The sequence below is a fragment of the Platichthys flesus genome, chromosome 9 (assembly GCF_949316205.1).
Source record: "Platichthys flesus chromosome 9, fPlaFle2.1, whole genome shotgun sequence".
NCBI lineage: Eukaryota > Metazoa > Chordata > Actinopteri > Pleuronectiformes > Pleuronectidae > Platichthys > Platichthys flesus.
The window spans coordinates 8949239-8966543 of record NC_084953.1 but is presented as its reverse complement, the minus strand read 5'-3'; the positions used below and the strand labels follow the sequence as shown (position 1 = coordinate 8966543).

General features: G+C 44.6%; 1 protein-coding gene across 4 annotated transcripts in view; it reads right to left on the bottom strand.

The window, feature by feature from the left end:
• ptprsa (protein tyrosine phosphatase receptor type Sa) overlaps nucleotides 1–17305 on the bottom strand; it is a 215371-nt gene that overhangs the window by 168087 nt on the left and 29979 nt on the right. For all 4 annotated transcript variants that reach the window (XM_062395296.1, XM_062395299.1, XM_062395298.1 and 1 more), the window contains exon 2: nucleotides 5378–5489. The gene's annotated coding sequence lies outside the window, so the exon portion shown is untranslated. The remainder of the gene's footprint in view (nucleotides 1–5377; nucleotides 5490–17305) is intronic.

The window sequence follows — 17305 nt, the reverse complement described above, 5'->3', positions numbered from 1 at the left end:
CTCGCTAGGTTGGCTGACTGACTTGCTGGCTCTCGGTGGATCTTGTCTTCCTTATTTGGTAGCAGAGGGTGGGGGATGGTGGTGGCAGGGTAGTGGACGGGGACGGGGGGGCAGCGGTGTTCTGTTTACATGCCGGGTCGGGAGGTCAGTGCACCAGAGTGCCATGGAGCAAACACAGATCACTTAAAAGACAGTAAGAGAGCAAGCGAGTCATCGTTGCACGGCCGCCGACTGGACGGGTCGGCCAGATTCACTGTGAAAGAGTGTTTGAGAGAGCGTGTGTATGTGCATCTGTGTATGTGAGCAAGAGAAGGGTTGATAACAGTCCATACTTTGGAGAAGCCATAGAAAAGAAATATAGTGTCTACAGGTAATTTCCACACATGTACACACTGGGATCTCTCTCTCAGGCCCTGGACACTTGAGGAGAGTCGGTAAAAAGCAAATTAAAGGCAACCATCCTTATAGTTTTTGCTCTTGTCCGCTTGACTGCCTGCATGCCTACCCGCCTGCCTGAGTTCCCTGGGCAATGTTTATGCTGTGCCCTGCCCAGGATAGAATAGATTCGCCCACACAGCACTGTGCTCTCAACCAGAACCTAAGTAGGTCTGGCAAGCCCGAGCCAGAGTCCTATTCACTCTCACTCCTCTGGATTAAGGCACTCCGGCCTGGGGCAACACAGCAATGACTGCATTAATAGACCCAAGATAGCATCTCTTCACCCCGCCCTAAAAACACATAAATATCAAAGTCTTTTATTTTAGCACACATCAGCCGGTTGGATAATTTTTTGACCATCCACTTCCCTAAAGATTAGTGGGATATTAGGCAGACTGTTGGAAGAACCTGAACCTTGAGGTTGACCAGAGTCCCCAGGTTGGTTTGAAATCCGGGTAAAGCTGAGTTCAGACTCAGTGCAACAGGTTGTCAGGACTGATGCTTTACGACTTCTGAGTTACACAGAAAGAAAACAAAGTCTTGTGGGATCCTGAATATGTGTCCGTGCAAAGCTTCCCATCAGCACTGTGAGAAAAGCGTAATAGGCAAAACATCTTTTGTTCCCAAATACCATGAAATTAAATGTTTAGTGTTAATGTAATTCATTACGCCATAACTTGAGGTAAATTTATATTTCATTAAACACCACACAAAAATAACGGCAGCGTTACTAATGGACTAATGCTATTCATGGCTGTGTTTTTGTCCCCTCTCCTCATGATGTATATATCAGACTTTTTGCTGGTGCAGTGACGGCACCTCTGTGGGGCGGCGGCAGCTTGCAGGGCACATTATCCAGCCTGTCAGACTCCCAGTGCCATGCTATGGATAACACCTCTCCAAGAGAACACATTGCCTCGTAACGCCAGCTGTAAAGATTAGCAGAGCTTTGTTTAATTGCGCTGCTAACATCCTAGGAGCCACTTAGGAACTACTGCTCTCTTTTCCTTAGACATTGTCTTTAAAGCTCAGCCAACGGTTTCTGCAGCCCGTTAACTCGGCTGCCGAAGGCCTCCGGGATTTGGGCGAGTCTGAGAAACTTGCCTCTCCCGTCTGCAGCAGCAGGCACCTGATCGGCAACACCACAGGTAAACATTGAATTGAAATATCATAATAACACATTTCTACACAATTTGACCAACAACTAAATCCAATTAGGGCAAATGCATAACATTAAAATAAGCATTTACGTTATCCAATAGGGGAGACATGTTTCCACTTGTTTAGGTAGACTAAAGTGACAAATATTCATCCAAATAAAACGATTCATCCATACTAACACAAACCTGAAAACGCATGCATCAGGTGACCATTCACATACACTGGTGATGTGCATGCTGGTGTAAACAGGATACAGATTGTCTGCTTTGTAGTTGGTAGTTGGATACAGACGGATAAGAACCGATCAGGAAGCAAATGCAGTTGAGTGCAATATTGCTTCAAAACTTCTCAGACACAGCCCTAGACTAGTAAAATTTCTAAGTTTTAGGGGAAAGAAAACTCCAGGGTAGTGTGGACGTCAGATGTTAAAGTATCCCTGACCCATAATCCTTACAGCGATGCGTTTAACAGCTAAAGCGTAGATGTCTGGATGTGGTCTTTTTCCCTTCTTTGGGTTTATGTAATTTTTATGCAAAATAAAACTTGCAAATCACCTCTGCTGGTTCAATGGGGGTTGACCTTCTACCAGTGTGACAATGAATCTGTCCTTTCTGGAGGTTTAATGTCAGGGTTTGGTTTGTAAAAAACTAAAGTATTATCCTGGTTATTAAAATAACGGTCGCAAACCTATCAAGGTTTTTCAGACGCAGTCTTGCTGCATGAAGGTATTTAGCTACTGGTGACAACACACACCCAAGCACCATCTGCTTACATTCTTAGAAAGTGAGACACATTACTGGTGTATCAAGACTCACACCCCACATTTCATCTGCAGAGAATTAGACTCATCAACATGTGAGGCAAGCAAGAATGCAAGGCACCAGTGTTGTGTTAATATGCAGCGCTGGTGCAGTGTCATTACTTGGAAAACTGACATTTTAATGTGCAACGTCTTTATGCCTTTATTTGGTGTCGCTTTTTTATGCATGATGTTTATTTTGTCTTGTTATTACAGAGAATATACTTTTTATGTGATTTTAATGTGCAATCTTTTAACATCAACGATTTTTTTTATTCCAGCTCATTTATATTGTTGGTTGGGTGGTGCATTGTGCAGGTACTCGGCCAGAGCACAAGCATTTTATTGCTTTGAAAGGCATTTTCTTTTGTTAGTTGAATTAGATATAGTGCATGCAGACCCAGGCTTTGTGAATTGGTATAGATGCTGCCTGGTATCTGCAAAACAAGCCGAGACAAGCTCAAGAGACCAACCGCTGGAAAGATGATGCTTTAAACCGTGTGGTTAAGGAATCATTAATGTAATAATTAAAGAAATATACAGAGAACCGCTTTCACAACGAAACTTTGAAAATATCTCAAAAAATTCCTCTACTGATTAGTAAATGACTCACAGTTTGGCAATAAAACCATTCAGTGGATCTAATGCGTGCGGTTTGCCCTCTCATAGTTTCCAGCTTGTTGATCTAATAGCGAGGCGGTGGGGGGTGGTGGTGGTGGTGGGGGGGGGGCATGCGATCCTGCTTCTCCAGCATCTCTACCATCGTCGGGGCTCAATATGCCAAATACAGCTGTTAGTGTGAGACGGGTGCCCCCCCGGCGACGGGTTGACGAGAAGCAGGCGGCCCTCAGCGCGAGGAGGGGGGGGGGGGTGTCTAGGCCCGCATCTGCTCTGACACCCATGTGCTCGCACTCATCCACAGTTTCTGCGTGTCTGCCGTTCTGCCAGCAGCACTAATAATCAAATGATGATATGGAAATGAGAAGTGGATGTGGGTGTGCATGTGTGTGTGTGTGTGTGCGTGTGTGTGTGTGTGTGTGTGTGTGTGTGAAGGCCAGTCGAGTCAACTACAAATACTTCAGCTCAGAATCAAACCATCCACTGGACTAGAGCTCCACACAGACGAGGGCACTGCACAAGAGATTTCAATTATCCTTATGCGGTAACATCTGGATGGATAATAACTTTTTCCGTGGATGAGTCATGTCAAACTACGTGGTCATTTAAAGATGGTGGGCTTGCATTCCAGGAAGAATAAAAAGTTTGTTTATTGCTAATTATCTGGAATAAATGATCGTGATGATTCTTTTTTTTTAGATTCTCTGTCCACCTCTTTGTGCCTGTTCGCCAAACGTTCTCTCCCACTGTCCACGGCATTCCTGGGGGAGACTATACTCCACCAGAGTCAAGTCAAATAGATTATTAAATAACTTAATTAGAATTAAAATCAGGAGTTGATTTCAATTAAGGAAAAGCCTGGGATGTTATTTTACAAGGTTTCTAATCTCAAGGTGTCAAACGCTGCATGCGGCACAAAAAATAATGAGTTCATCCATTTCAAAGAGAGTGCTTGTGGAAACCTTTTAAATTAATTCCGCACTTAGAGGTATATGCACCAGAGTGGAGCAGGGAATATGAATGGACTTCAGGCGACTTGAGTACGTTGCAATTCGGAGCTGTGATAGTCTCCAGATCTGAAAACCGGCGGTGCGGTTAGTTGAATGAAAGAAGTACAGAGGTGGAGGAGGAGCCCGTCACTGGCAGCCGGCTGCATCAGGTGGATGACAGCTCTCTCTCTCAGCCTCAGAACAGCTCAGCTCAACTGTCAATATGGAGGAATGGGCTTTGCACCGGGAGCATTGAAATACATAAGTGGAAGCTGACAGTTTGCTGCGTCAAATCTGGAATCTAAGCATCATTTTTCAACCTATACACATTGTTTGGTGGACATCTTTTTCCACTTTTATCTGTCTGAGAAACAGCATGCACAGACCATACCATGAGAGTTTGAAGCAGGGACTGACTCAGGGATGTATCGTTGAGGAGCTTTTTCTGGGGATGCACTTTGTATTTCCATATGTGAATCAGACTTTCAACTTAGAGCAGACACAGATCTCTTCTAGTCAATGTTGTAACTTCAGCTACAAGCAGCATATATTGCACTTCTGTCCGTCCTGGTTTACACGCTAATGTTCAGAAAACACATTTCATTCCTCAAGCTGTCGATTGCTGCTGCAGCTCCTTTCAGCCTCTGTCGGAAACTGATAACGCCCAGTGTGCTCTGTTCAGCCAGCTCATCCACTCTGTTGTAAGTGGTCAACCACGCAGGTATGTCAGCTTAAAAAAATGACTAAATATAATACTTCAGGGGCATTGTGAGGTCATGTGCCATCACAATGTGCAGGAAGTATCAGGGTTATCCGACTTACGAGGCATTTCAAGATCAGTGTTTTCTGTGGGGAGGTGCAGCTCCCTTTACCACAGACTTTGGACAATTTATCTTTGCATTTTACATTCACTATAAACCTATAAGACAATAAAGGATGGAAAGAGTGAAAAGGCCTCATGTGTCTCCTTAACAACGACTTTGCCCGGAGCAGATTTGAACGAGACCTACAAAATACAGGGAAAAAATATATATAACTATTAAATGAAATGTGCCGTTGTGCGAAACATGACGTGGAAATAAAGCTGGAACAAAAACCCTATTCACACTGTGACTATCACAGATGTGCACCCAGGGGCTGGAATAGAAGAGATGTAAAGGTGGATTAAGACAAGAAAAAAAGAGAAGAATGTGGGAGGAACCCACTAAAATGGACTGAGACTCAAACAGGCCCGAGGATTAGGAGAGCATGAATTTCTGCCCTAAAATATAAAATTAGTCGTTTCTCAGGGCGTGGAACTCATCCTGCAGAAACAAAAATTCACTCTCCTAAAATGGCGGTGCACTGTGCAAAAACTGAAGGGCCCACTTACCACTGGGTTGTTTTCAAAATCTCTTTAGCTTCATATCTTCAGCTGCTCCAGCGGCTGCTTCTGCCTCTTCTTCTTCTTCTCCTTCTTCTTCTTGTTACTCGCTCAGTTGCACCTTTAAAGTAGATAGAGAAAGGGGGGAGAGGGAGAAAAAGAGGGAAAATGAAAGAGAAACATTAATGAAAGGGACTACTAAATGAACTGCCTCCTCAAGTGGTAGGAGGGGGAATTCGACAAACGCTGAGATGAGTTCCTCTTCCTCTCTATCTCTCTCTCTCTCTCTCTCTCTCTCTCCTTGCCCTTTGTGACCACGGGACGACAGTTCTCCGGCAGAGTGGAGGCTTGCTGCTGATTGCCTGAGAGCAGTGGAGTGCGAATCTGCAGGAAATCCCTCCTGGCTTTCTTGATCATTTTCTCCTTCACATCTCTAATGAGTCTGAATCTGAATCTGTGGGTGCGAGTGTGTATGTTTGTGTGTGTGAGTGCATGAGTGTGGTCAGTGGAAATCCGTCCGGGTGCCGAACGCACAGATCCATAAATGTATGGTTTCTATAAGAATTTGTATTTATAGAGGGGGTGTATCCATATTAACATGTGTGTGTGCTTATAATGTGTTTCTTCGCAAGTGTGTGTACTCCAATGCAATTCTCTGTGTTTCTACAAGCACCTGTACGTGTGCTTGTGTGAGTTTCCTATGCATCTGGAGGCCTGTGTCTGCCGCACCGCAGTCTCACTCGATACTCAGTCAATAATCTCAGTCTGCAGCTGTGGGCGGCCGTGAGTCCGACCCAAAGGAGCTTCCACTGAGCGGCTGAGGAGCGCTATCTCCAGTGAAAGATCAGAGGAGCTCATCATTACCCTGCGTCCACAGTCTCCTTCCAGATAACGGAATGAATATCACTGCTGGAATGGATGATAGAGGCGTGATCGATTAGTATGGGCCGTGGGGCTCCTATAGGATAGATCCCCCAGCACGTACTACAGCGGCTTGTCGTGTAAGTGTTGTCCAAATTACTTTTTTGGTTTATGTTGAGAGAAGGGAGTTGAAAACCGATTATTTACCGCTGCAAGTGCTGCATTCCAACAACGTATTAGAATGCAAATAGAGTGCAAGTAATGACAACGCATAATTCATTTCTAGTGTAAATGCAATGCCCATGATGTGATATCATTACCCACAGGGCTCACTATATGTTTTCATGCATTTTATTCTTGCATTATGCCAATTGCTGCGACTGTCAAGTGCTCTGTTTCTTAGGCAATTTAAATGCGGACATACACAGAGCATTCTCTGGGTGTGTGCGGCTCAAATGGAAATTCCACTTGCACATTAAATGAAACAGTATTTACTGCATGAATACATTTTTTTTATAAAACTAAATGCCCTCTCTCTCAAAAATCCACAGCACACAATGATGCAGATAACCCAACTTTCCCTCCCGTTCTTTTTTTTTACGCTTTAATCCACCTTTCACCTCCTCCCCATCTTCCTGAACTGGGCGCTGCTTGTAGACGGTCTCCCAGCATCCTCTATGGGCATTATTACCTCAATGGCCCACGGTCAACATGATCCTGTATTCTGACAGGCTGCCGGGGTCAGCCTGGCCCTCACTGGCCAATCAGTGTCAACTAACAACCCGTCTGGTGAATGATCCCCAAGCAGACAAACTACAGCATAGGGGAGAGGTCTGAGAGGGCAAAGTGGGAGTGTGAGTGTGTGTGTGTGTGTTTGTGTGTGTGTGTGCGCAACATGTGACAGAGTGCATATGGGGGCAGCTGCACTACCTAGGAGGCTAAATGAAAGTATGAGTTTGTGAGGGTATGTATGTAAGTATAAAAGACAGTGTGTAACATATTTGTATTGGGCCAACTCGATAACAAGTAGGAATGATTTGGTGAGTTTGAGGAAGAAAATGTCTCAGTAAATGTATGTGCCGTCCTTTATGAGCATGCATGCGAGGGAGGAAAAAGGTGAGGGCCAATTCTGCCACACTCCCTCCTCCCACACGCCTGGCTGCCAAGACGAGCGCGGGGGAATTTGTTTAATGTACAGCATTTATTCACTGCACACACGCTGTTGCACTACCGCTTCCTCTGTCGCATGAGACACTCCCTTAGCCGGGCGAGTCGCCATTAATCAGCCAGAATGAAGGGGTTAGCCGAACGGCTCCGAAACGCTAAAACTTATCCTCAATCAACATCTTAGATAGAGGAGATCCAGCCCCAGCCTTCTTAGAGATGGCATGCAGGTGAGACAGCGATACCCAAACTGCCTGAGTGTTTCTCTTTCCCCTCGGAAGGCGGGTTGATACTGCTCGTCCACTCATGTGGAAAGCAGCTCCGGCTTATTTTTCTCATGACCCTGCAACATATTGGCATTGAGTTTAGTCACCGTGCTGAGACAGATGGCCGAGCATCATGGTGCATGGCAAATCGGGAAAGGAAAACATGCATGCTCAGAAATGGGTACATGTATTTTCTCTCCAGCGACATGACCACACTTGGTTCTTTCGGAATAGGAGCCCAGGGACGTGAGCACGCAGCACATACATGACAACAACAATTAAAAGCAGCTAAAAAAAAAATTAAGGCTGACCTATTCTGCCTAAAAATGTCAACAGGTCTGAATCTTTAAAAGTAAGGAGAAAAGCAGAGAATATTGAACGCAGGTGATGAAAAGTCAACACAGCTCCTACTTTGATGAATCTAAAATTAGGAGATCCTTTATTCTCGCTGGAAGATAAATGTTGCCATGGCAGCATCCGATGTCTCCCTGTCCTTACCTTAACCTACACCCACCCCCCCACCCACCTCCTCACTTTCCATTGTTCTCCAGGTGTTGGCACTGATAGGCCCCGGAATCAATTAAAAACCAGATATTTCAACAAAGGAAGACGGAGAGGTGATAATGAGAGAAAAAGAGGGGGAGAAAAAATGGAGGGGCGAGGAGAAGCCCATGAGAAGGTGTGAGCAGAAGGGAAGGGAGAATTGTTGAGTCAAATTAGCGATACGGTGGGACGTGTTGGGGGGGGGGGGGGGGGGGGGCAAGAGGGGAAACAAGAGAAAAGAGGAGGTCGAGTTCGGAGTGAGGGGACCGTACAGTGAGAGGGGAGGAGTTCTTGCATTCAGTCTACGGGGGTAACGGGGTGGACGTGCACGCTCACTTATCACGCTACAGATTCCAAGTGACAGGTGAACATCCGACATCCACATCTTTTCTTCCTCCTTGTAAAGCAACGTTTGCCAATCCAAACTTGTTGCGAGCCCCATTTCACCGTTTGCCCCCTAAGCCACAGCTGCTCCTTGCTGCAGTCACATTGCATCAAACTGCTCAGCTGAAATGCATCCATTCGATATAAAACGTGGGCCAAGTCTATCATCAGATCATCATCAAGTTACTCATGAAAGAGTTTCTCCACCCACATTCAATCGTACATAACTAAAACAAAAATTGGCATTGCACTGGTTCTTCTCCTGGCACACCATGAAGCATTCCTCTCTCGTTAAGGAAGTTAAGATTCCTGACCTCTACAGTGCAAAGACAGGTGGTATTTATTCGTTAGTGAATTAACCCTCAACCCTGTTGCATCTTGTGCTGGGTTTCACTGACTTCATTGTTGCATATTATCTTTCTCGGGATTCTTTAGATATCTGTGTGTGCATTCCTGATCCAGTGTCCTTGAACAAGTCTCTACCTGACCATCCACAGCAAAGTGCCCCGGTTATAAGCCACCAAAAAAATGTAAAAGAGGAGAATCGTCCTCATGGAAATTACAGTTTCAACTCAAAACCATTAAAAAAGGCACAGAGGCATCAGTCAAGGTCATTTTGGGCTCTGATAGAGAAATAATGAGAAATTCATTGGATAATAACTTCCTTTAGTTATTCAAATATATTCCAATCTACTTCAAGCAGCTTTCTGACCCACAAAATACTGCAACTGACCAAATGTCTACAACTCTTTCTTGTACTCTTCCTCAGTTTTTTACTTTGTAATGTCTGACTGGGAATCCATTGACGTTAATGTGAGCTGCACTGTCCTTCACACACATGGTTACTGCTTGTTTTCCCCAATTCCCGACATGTACACTGTACAGCCCATGTGACCGACCCGTATATCATTTCAAAAAATGTTGTGCAGTCTCATCCACTTATCCAAACTCGAATAGGTGCATTCCTCTTCTAGCGCGACCCTGCAGCATGGATCGGCTTATTGAAAATGAACTTGGTGTGAAGTATGCTGATATGGTTCTCCTGCTCAAGAGACCTGGTTATATAATCAGAGAAAGTAACCTCCAACAAATCAAGACGTCTGTCCAGACCAACGCAGAGCGGTGATCTGAAGGATGCTGTCCAATCCATCTGGAGCCAGTTACTGTTCTGCACCAATACAGATGCCTGCAAAAGGTTTTGAGGTATCTCAAACACAAAACTACTTGTGAGGGAACACAAAAGTAAAACCTCCGAAAACTCTCTGGGACCTTTCAGGGACTCCCTGGATATGACCTCTTCACAGAGATACCAGCCAATATATTAGACTCTGAAGTTTTTTCTACTCCTTTATTATGGTATAACCCTCAAAATTCCACATGGGTGAGATTATTACTACCAACTGACAAGTCCATGCATTAACCATTCGGATGTAAACCTGAACCAGCATTATTTGTTAGAACTTGAGTTGAGAGTGAGGTCATGCCAGAACGTTGGTCTGTTTTTGCATGTGTGGATCTGAAAGTGAGGTTGTGCGTGCTTGTTCTGTTGTGTGTGCGTGTCTGTGTGTGTGTGTGTATCGGCATGCTGTGTGTGATGACTGATATTCAATTAGACCACCTGCCACCCTCTACACGTCCCGGCATTCCAGTGCTTAGTAAATCAGCGAGCCTGACAGCCCACAGGTCGATATTAATATTAACGCATCCATAAATAATGTTATTGTAGGCCCTGGTGTTAATGGTTCATGATATGATGGGCATGATAAAGTGGAACGCTTGTTCCATTGTGAAGGTAAGGGGATTTAACAAGGAGAGAGAGAGCGACTGGCAGACTAAATCCTCTTCGATGTCCTTCGATAGGGACACTGGTGACATTGGGTTGGAAAGGCGCCGAGGTGGTCACAGCTGTGTTCCCCGGCCTGGAGGGGGGGGGGGGGCTGGGGAGGCTGTGATCGTGTATTATGTGTGTGTGTGTGTGTGTGTGTATCTGGTGGATTGGTAAGGGGTTAGAGTGGGAGGCTGTTGCGACTGGACACAGAGGATTAATTATTATAAATCATCTCCCAGGCCACATGTTTATGGCCGCTACACAAACTGTTGTCTGACTCGCCGATTTCCATCTCGAGCACTGCAGTGTGTTAGAGGTCCGTGCGTTTTGCAGAACAATGCCAATGCTGCTTTGTGACAACGGCCCATATTTCATTCTGACAGCAAACATATCACTCTTAGGTCTTTATGCGGTTGCTGCAAATCTCCCGATTAGGCATTGGCTGGGACGAGACGGCCGTCATCAAACTGAGACGACTGGCTGTAGGAAAAATCAGCTTGTTAACTTGACCTCCTGGCCCGACCTGTACGGCATCAGTCATTCCATTAAGGGAGGCTGAAGCTTCAGTGCCAGAGCGAAACAGCAAAACCCTGAGGGACGGAAAGTCACCTTTCTGTCCCAACAAACAGGAGCGTCCCAAAATGACGTCCAAAGTTTACTTCTCACTTATTCAGAGATGAGATCTGCGGATGATGCAGTCGCTGTGTCTCCACCTCCCTGTTGCATATCCTCATATACACCTATTAATAACTTCCCGGTGCACACAACCCTCAACCTGGTGGCCTCGGTTCACATGTGAAGTTCAAGGGAGGCTCGCAAGCTGCTGCCAAGGGAGTGAGGAGCCTCATTCGCATGCTCTTCCACACAGACAACATTTTCAATCATGCAAATTCAAACTGGTGACAAGTCACAAGCCTCACTGAGCTCTCTCAGCTGTGGCATAATGTGGGCCCTGAGCACACTCACAAACTCAAGCCTTGAGGGGTGAAACATTATCAACAAAGAGTACAAAAACAGCATGCAGCTCAATCATCATATAATCATAACATTCTAATTCCTATTTCCCATGTCTAAACGCCTTCTTTATACAATGTTGAGTTGTTTTGTTATTCCCTTGCAGGCGACAGCTTACAGATAAATTAATGAATAAATCACTGCATGGAAATATTAATCAGCTCTTGTGCTCATCTGTGAGGGAGGAGGTGGTCGATGCGCTGCATTGTGATTGGTGGGGGAGAGGAGAAGATGGGTGTCTATACAGAGACACTGACACACACACACACATTCACACACAAACAAACAAAAACACACACACAATGAGTCATGAAATGCCCTATTACAGTTATCTACCATTGTGAGGAATTCTGGGAAAGATTTCCAAACTGATTTTGTGTCATGATGTCTTACTGTAGATACTGCCATGTACGCACACACATATAAACGGACACACACATGGACACACACACACACACACACAAACACAACCTCCACCGGACCGGGGTTTTGCAAAGCCCGGATCATCCCCGCTAATCCACACTCATTAAGGATGAACTGCATGATAGCGTGCCACCACCACCAGCAGCCTCCACAGCCACCTCACCCTGTTTACCCCACTTTCTCACGCACGCCCACTCGCCCAACCACTGTAGATAAGTGGCAGCTTCGACAGTGGCTTTAATACATTAGTGCACAATGTTGCGTACATGTTTGTTGCTGATGCTCGAGTAAGCAGAACACCTGCCACACCTGTCGACGCTAATCAGGCCCGGGTTAATTAAGAGAGATTAATTAACGGTGACAAAGCTTTTTACTTCACACCAGCGAGGGTGACGTGTTCTCGGCAGCGGGGACTCGAGCACTCTTCAGAGAAGTGCGTCTTTAAACGGGTAATTCAGGATGAGACAAGCTGCGGGGGTGACAAAGCCGGCGAACCACTTCACTCTGGTAAAATTTAAAAGGACTTTAAAAGAAGTTTTAGCAAAACTTCAAATCAATTATTCAAAGGCTGCCATTGTTCTGCAGGATGGGAGAGAAACGGCTTCTGCACTCAACAGTTTTCTACCCGAGGATTGAAACATAAATAGATGTTCATCCTCCACATAGCTAGGAAGGTCACTGCTGAGTGGAGTCTACCTACAAGCCCCTTGGGCTGGACAAAAAAATGCCACATGGATACTTCCCTTCCAGCCCTCTGCCTCCAAACCAAGTCTCCCTCGGTGGGGTTCTTAAATAAATTACAGATATGCTATCCTCCCAAGATGTGATCTCTGTTCTCCAGCGCAAATTAAAAATTTAAGCCCATTTAGGTTGGTGCCTGTTGTAACTTGAAGCAGTGTGGTTGCAAGGGGCAATATCCAACCAGAGCTGTGTCACACAGCAGTACTTAGCAGTGATGCTTGTTGCTCTGGGCCCTGTATCCGGGAGAGGAAGCAGGGTGGCCTTGATGCTGGGGAGAATATCGTGTAGCTCAGAAAGGTAGGAGGCTTGATCTCACATCACAACGCTGTTTCCACCCACAGCTCTGTGTCATGTTTAAGTGTCAAGACAGGAAACTCTTGACTTAATCACTCCGTGTGCATCACTCCATGTCACACGGAGCTAAAAGCCTCACATGTAAAATGTGCAACTTCAAAGCCTCTACTTCGAGGATGATTGAACTTCTTGTCAGCTTTATTTTTCAACCAGCCTGCCTCCCTGCTCTTCAAAGTCCTACACACACTCATGAAGTTCAAACATTCAACTGAGTCACATGGAAATGAGCCAGGGGCGGACTGGGGGAAAAAAGTGGCCCGGGAGTTTCTGTCAGACCGGCCCACTCAATACACGGCGGTGCGCATGCGTATAACTGGGTGCCGCGTTGCGTGTATGTATGCAAATCCAAATTCTCTACACTTCGGCTGTGTAAGAACCAATTTAGAGGTGTTTATTAATAAGGTGGAGATCTTTTCTTACTTTGGACTTCCGAAGTCTGTAAAACACATATTAAAAGACACTTAAAAAAAAATCGAAAAATAGTCACCATGAGTGTGAAGACCGATTGCGAGTAGCAGTATAAAAGCAGTCAGTGCGAATAGATAGGTATAGCTCTTGGAGAAAATTACGCTTGTGCCGCTGTTTCAACCATTGTAGGGCTGATGCGATGATGGGCGTGGGCCGGTACATCATAGTGATGGGCCGTTGGATTTATATTTTCGGCCATCGGCCCACCGGGGATGTCCCCGGTATTCCCGATGGCCAGTCCGCCCCTGAAATGAGCCACTCTGTCGGAACCTGGCCTCTACAAATATATGAGATTGTTTTTATTAATCAAAATGAGAAAGTTCAGCTGTTCAGCTCAACAGACTTTAGTCAAGGTCTGTTCAAAACGATTTAATTATTAGATGTCAAAAGATCAATTTCATAGCCACAATGGTCATGTTTGATTGTTAAGCTCTCATCGATAGCAATCCTCTAAATGTGTGGGAAGAAAATTGAATGGATTCTTTCTCTGTTCAGGTCCTATCGCTCCACCTCGTTTCCTGGAAATCTATTCAGTAGTTTTTGCATAATCCTGTTGACAGACGAACTAACTAACCACCCAACTGGGACAAAAACATGACCTCCATGGTGTCGGTAATGAGTGGGAATAAGTCCAAATAAATACATGATATGAATCACTAAAAATCTATTAACAAACAAATTAATTTATCCATAGACAGATAAAGCAGGCATGTCAAAGGGGAACAGGATTACCAGCAATCTCTAATGCTTGACTATTAAAAAATAAATAGCCTATTAAATCCACCAGAGGAACTGGTACCTGGGAGACTTGTGCATCAGCGAAGCACATCCTATTCATTTAGTGTTTTAGAGACGGGCAAAGACCAAAAAGGCTAATTAGCTCTTGCTGTGCCGTGTTTGCCTGACCCTGTAATAAAGGATCAAATCGGAGAGACGGCCGGGCGCTTTATTTCTTTTTTTTAAGCCGTACACCACATGTTGATGAACAGCGCTTGAAAATTTGGTTGATAGAAAAAAAAAAGGTAGACTATATAAATAAATAAGTGGAAATATTTATCGGTATCCCATCTGTCTGCCTTTAACTTAGGTAATCCCTCCTCCTAGGCTAAAGCAAACAAAACCAAAAAAAAAAAAAACACTGTAGCACATGAGAAAAAACAACAGAAACCTGTAGCGTGAACAGGGAGGGCACCATTGATCCCGGGGCTCTGGTAGCCAGGTCATCGATCGCAGGATACAGCTGTGATACTTGGCACACCTTGCTGACTCCAAACACAACCTTGAGTCTGCAGCCAACACTGAGCATTTGTCTCCCTCCTTTTGCCGGTTAACCAGAAGATGCAGAGGGGAGGAGGAGGAGGAGGAGTAGGAGGAGGAGGAGGAGGAGGAGGAGGAAGGATCGTTGCACTGTCCTCTCATAATTGTGTGGGGACATCATTTTTCAACCACAGCTTTGCTCCCACATCCCCAGGAGGCACTTTCCTCAAACAGTAATCATTATGTTATGGAAGCAGCTGGCCGACCAGGGTTGAAGATGCAACTGGAGCCAGCGAGCGTAGACATACACTCCTTGGGGTGCAAACACAAACACAAACACACACACACACACAAACGCACAAATGGAAGAGCAGTGGCCTGGACCGGGAATATGAAGTTAAAAAAGGAAAGTGGAAGTGAACAAAGGTCTCATTTTTGATCTTTTGTATTCCCAGGAGTTTGTATCGATCCTGGATCTCATCAAGGCATCTTTCAGGGAAGGTTAAGTAAAACACAGACATCAAAGATCAGTTTGTTTTTCTTTGCTTCCCGCCTCCACATGTGCCTTTCTTGCGCACGCTGTTCTATTTAAAGATCCGTATCTCCCAACATTCGATATGAATACACTTAAAAGAGCTTTCGCAAAGAGGGAGAAAACCACTTTAAACAAGTAGCGGCAGGACGCAGCTAATAGCCGTCTGATCAGTGTGTGTTTCATCTGTACCACGTTATCTCCAAATTCAATAGTGGCTCTTCAAACGCTCTAAAAAGGGTGTGTGTGCGTGTGTGTGTGTGTGTGTGTGTGTGGGGGGGGGGGGGGTTGGTGTCTAAACTGAACTGCTATCCTCTTATTTATGCATCCAGGCCACACTTAGTTGGTATTCCACTTCAGCTGCTGGTGCACCCTCTGTGCGCCTCCTACACAAAACAGTCAATATATAGAGAGCTGATGCATAGACATTGATGTCGGGTGAAAAATAACAGTTTAACTGTACGTTGGAGGCTTGTCTGTCAATGCACAGACAGTCTTCTTATTGACTCTGACAAATTCCAGGAGCGTTCTGATAAGGGCTTGACAAACGAGCCCCGCTCCTCCTTCTCCAACCACCAATACATCTCCCTATGACTCCCTGTCGCCCGCCTCCATTTGATCCTATTATGTGATATGATATCACACCCTGGCAGAGTACGACCAGGAAGTGCCGGGGAGAACAGAAGGGCCTTGTGGTCATGTGGAAACTGAAACTCCTTTATTCTGGCAAGGAGCAGAGAGATTTGATATCTCCAGGTCAAATCAAAGGGGATTAGATGTAATCCAGCTGTCACATTATGAAGTCCTATGCATCACTTCTATTGTTGAGCCAGGCAGGGACTCTGCTGGACGCACTTTTATGAAAGAGCCCTTTGCAGCAAGAGATATGAGCAGTCACATATCGGATCAGATCTGAAGGTCGACGCAATTAATCACTAAAACTTTCAAATTCAGTCGTGAAAACCACAGCGAACCAAAATATGGTCAATAGTGAACAAGTGCTTTAGCTCTAATTTAGCTCTGCAAAATATAGTGGACCTTTTGAATAGATGGTTAAGCTGTAATCACATTTGCATTCAGTAGGTTTAGCTAAAGTTGTTAAGCCATTGGTAATTAACTTTACCATTAAGCCGGTACATTGAATGTAATTAGAACTGCTATGCCCAGTTACAGAACAGGACAAGCTGGTCTCCTTGAGCAACAGGGACTGACCTTCAAAGTGATGACCTTATGTTCACAACACCAATTTACTGACCTTAACAAGAACAAAGAAACAAAGAAATAGATGATCGCATACCAGTAAATTTCAACAGCTAAACCAAGAAACCCTGTCATTAGCTAAATCATTTGTTGTTTCCTGAACCAAAACCTCAATTCTGAGCCTCATTATACATTTTTTTGTATTAGAAAATGTATTTCTGACATAGGCATTCAGGCAAATTTGTAAAAAAAGAATCTTTTCGGGGGTTTATTGTAAAAGGTTGCCTACTGGGATAAAAATGTGAATACCCCTTTTCCCTGACTGTGAGATAAAGCTCAGTGCCAAGACAAATCCAGTTCCTAATCCAACTGTGGGGGGGCGATTCCCCATTTCTGAACAGAATTAGTTAGCACCTGTCGGAGGCTGCTGGATTTTCACAGGAGTGTGCCACTGTCGTGAGGCCTCATAGTCATAGTCTCCTGGAATGCTGACTCGTCAATGTGCTCAAGTTGAGAGGGGACTAATAATTCTTGGTTTTACCTTCATCACCATGAATTGTAATGTTTACTATTGTCATGCTTCATTTAATGTCTGGTTTTGAGTGTTTCTTTGATTAATCTTTGCACACATTTAAAAGCATTTTGGACAAAAATAACACAATTACTGGAAATAATTAGATCAAGGTCATCATGTTATTAAAGCTTTTATATAGTATGCAGTCGTCTGATGTCACTTATCCTCAGTTTTATTTGTATGATTTTTTCAAAACTATCCATTTGCATTCAGATATCATTAATTTAAAATGGAATATAATAAGATTCAGTTCACCTCCTGGGCAGAGGTCAGAGCTTCATGTGACAGAAAAACATCACAGACAAAATTGTGCATGCCACGTTTGACT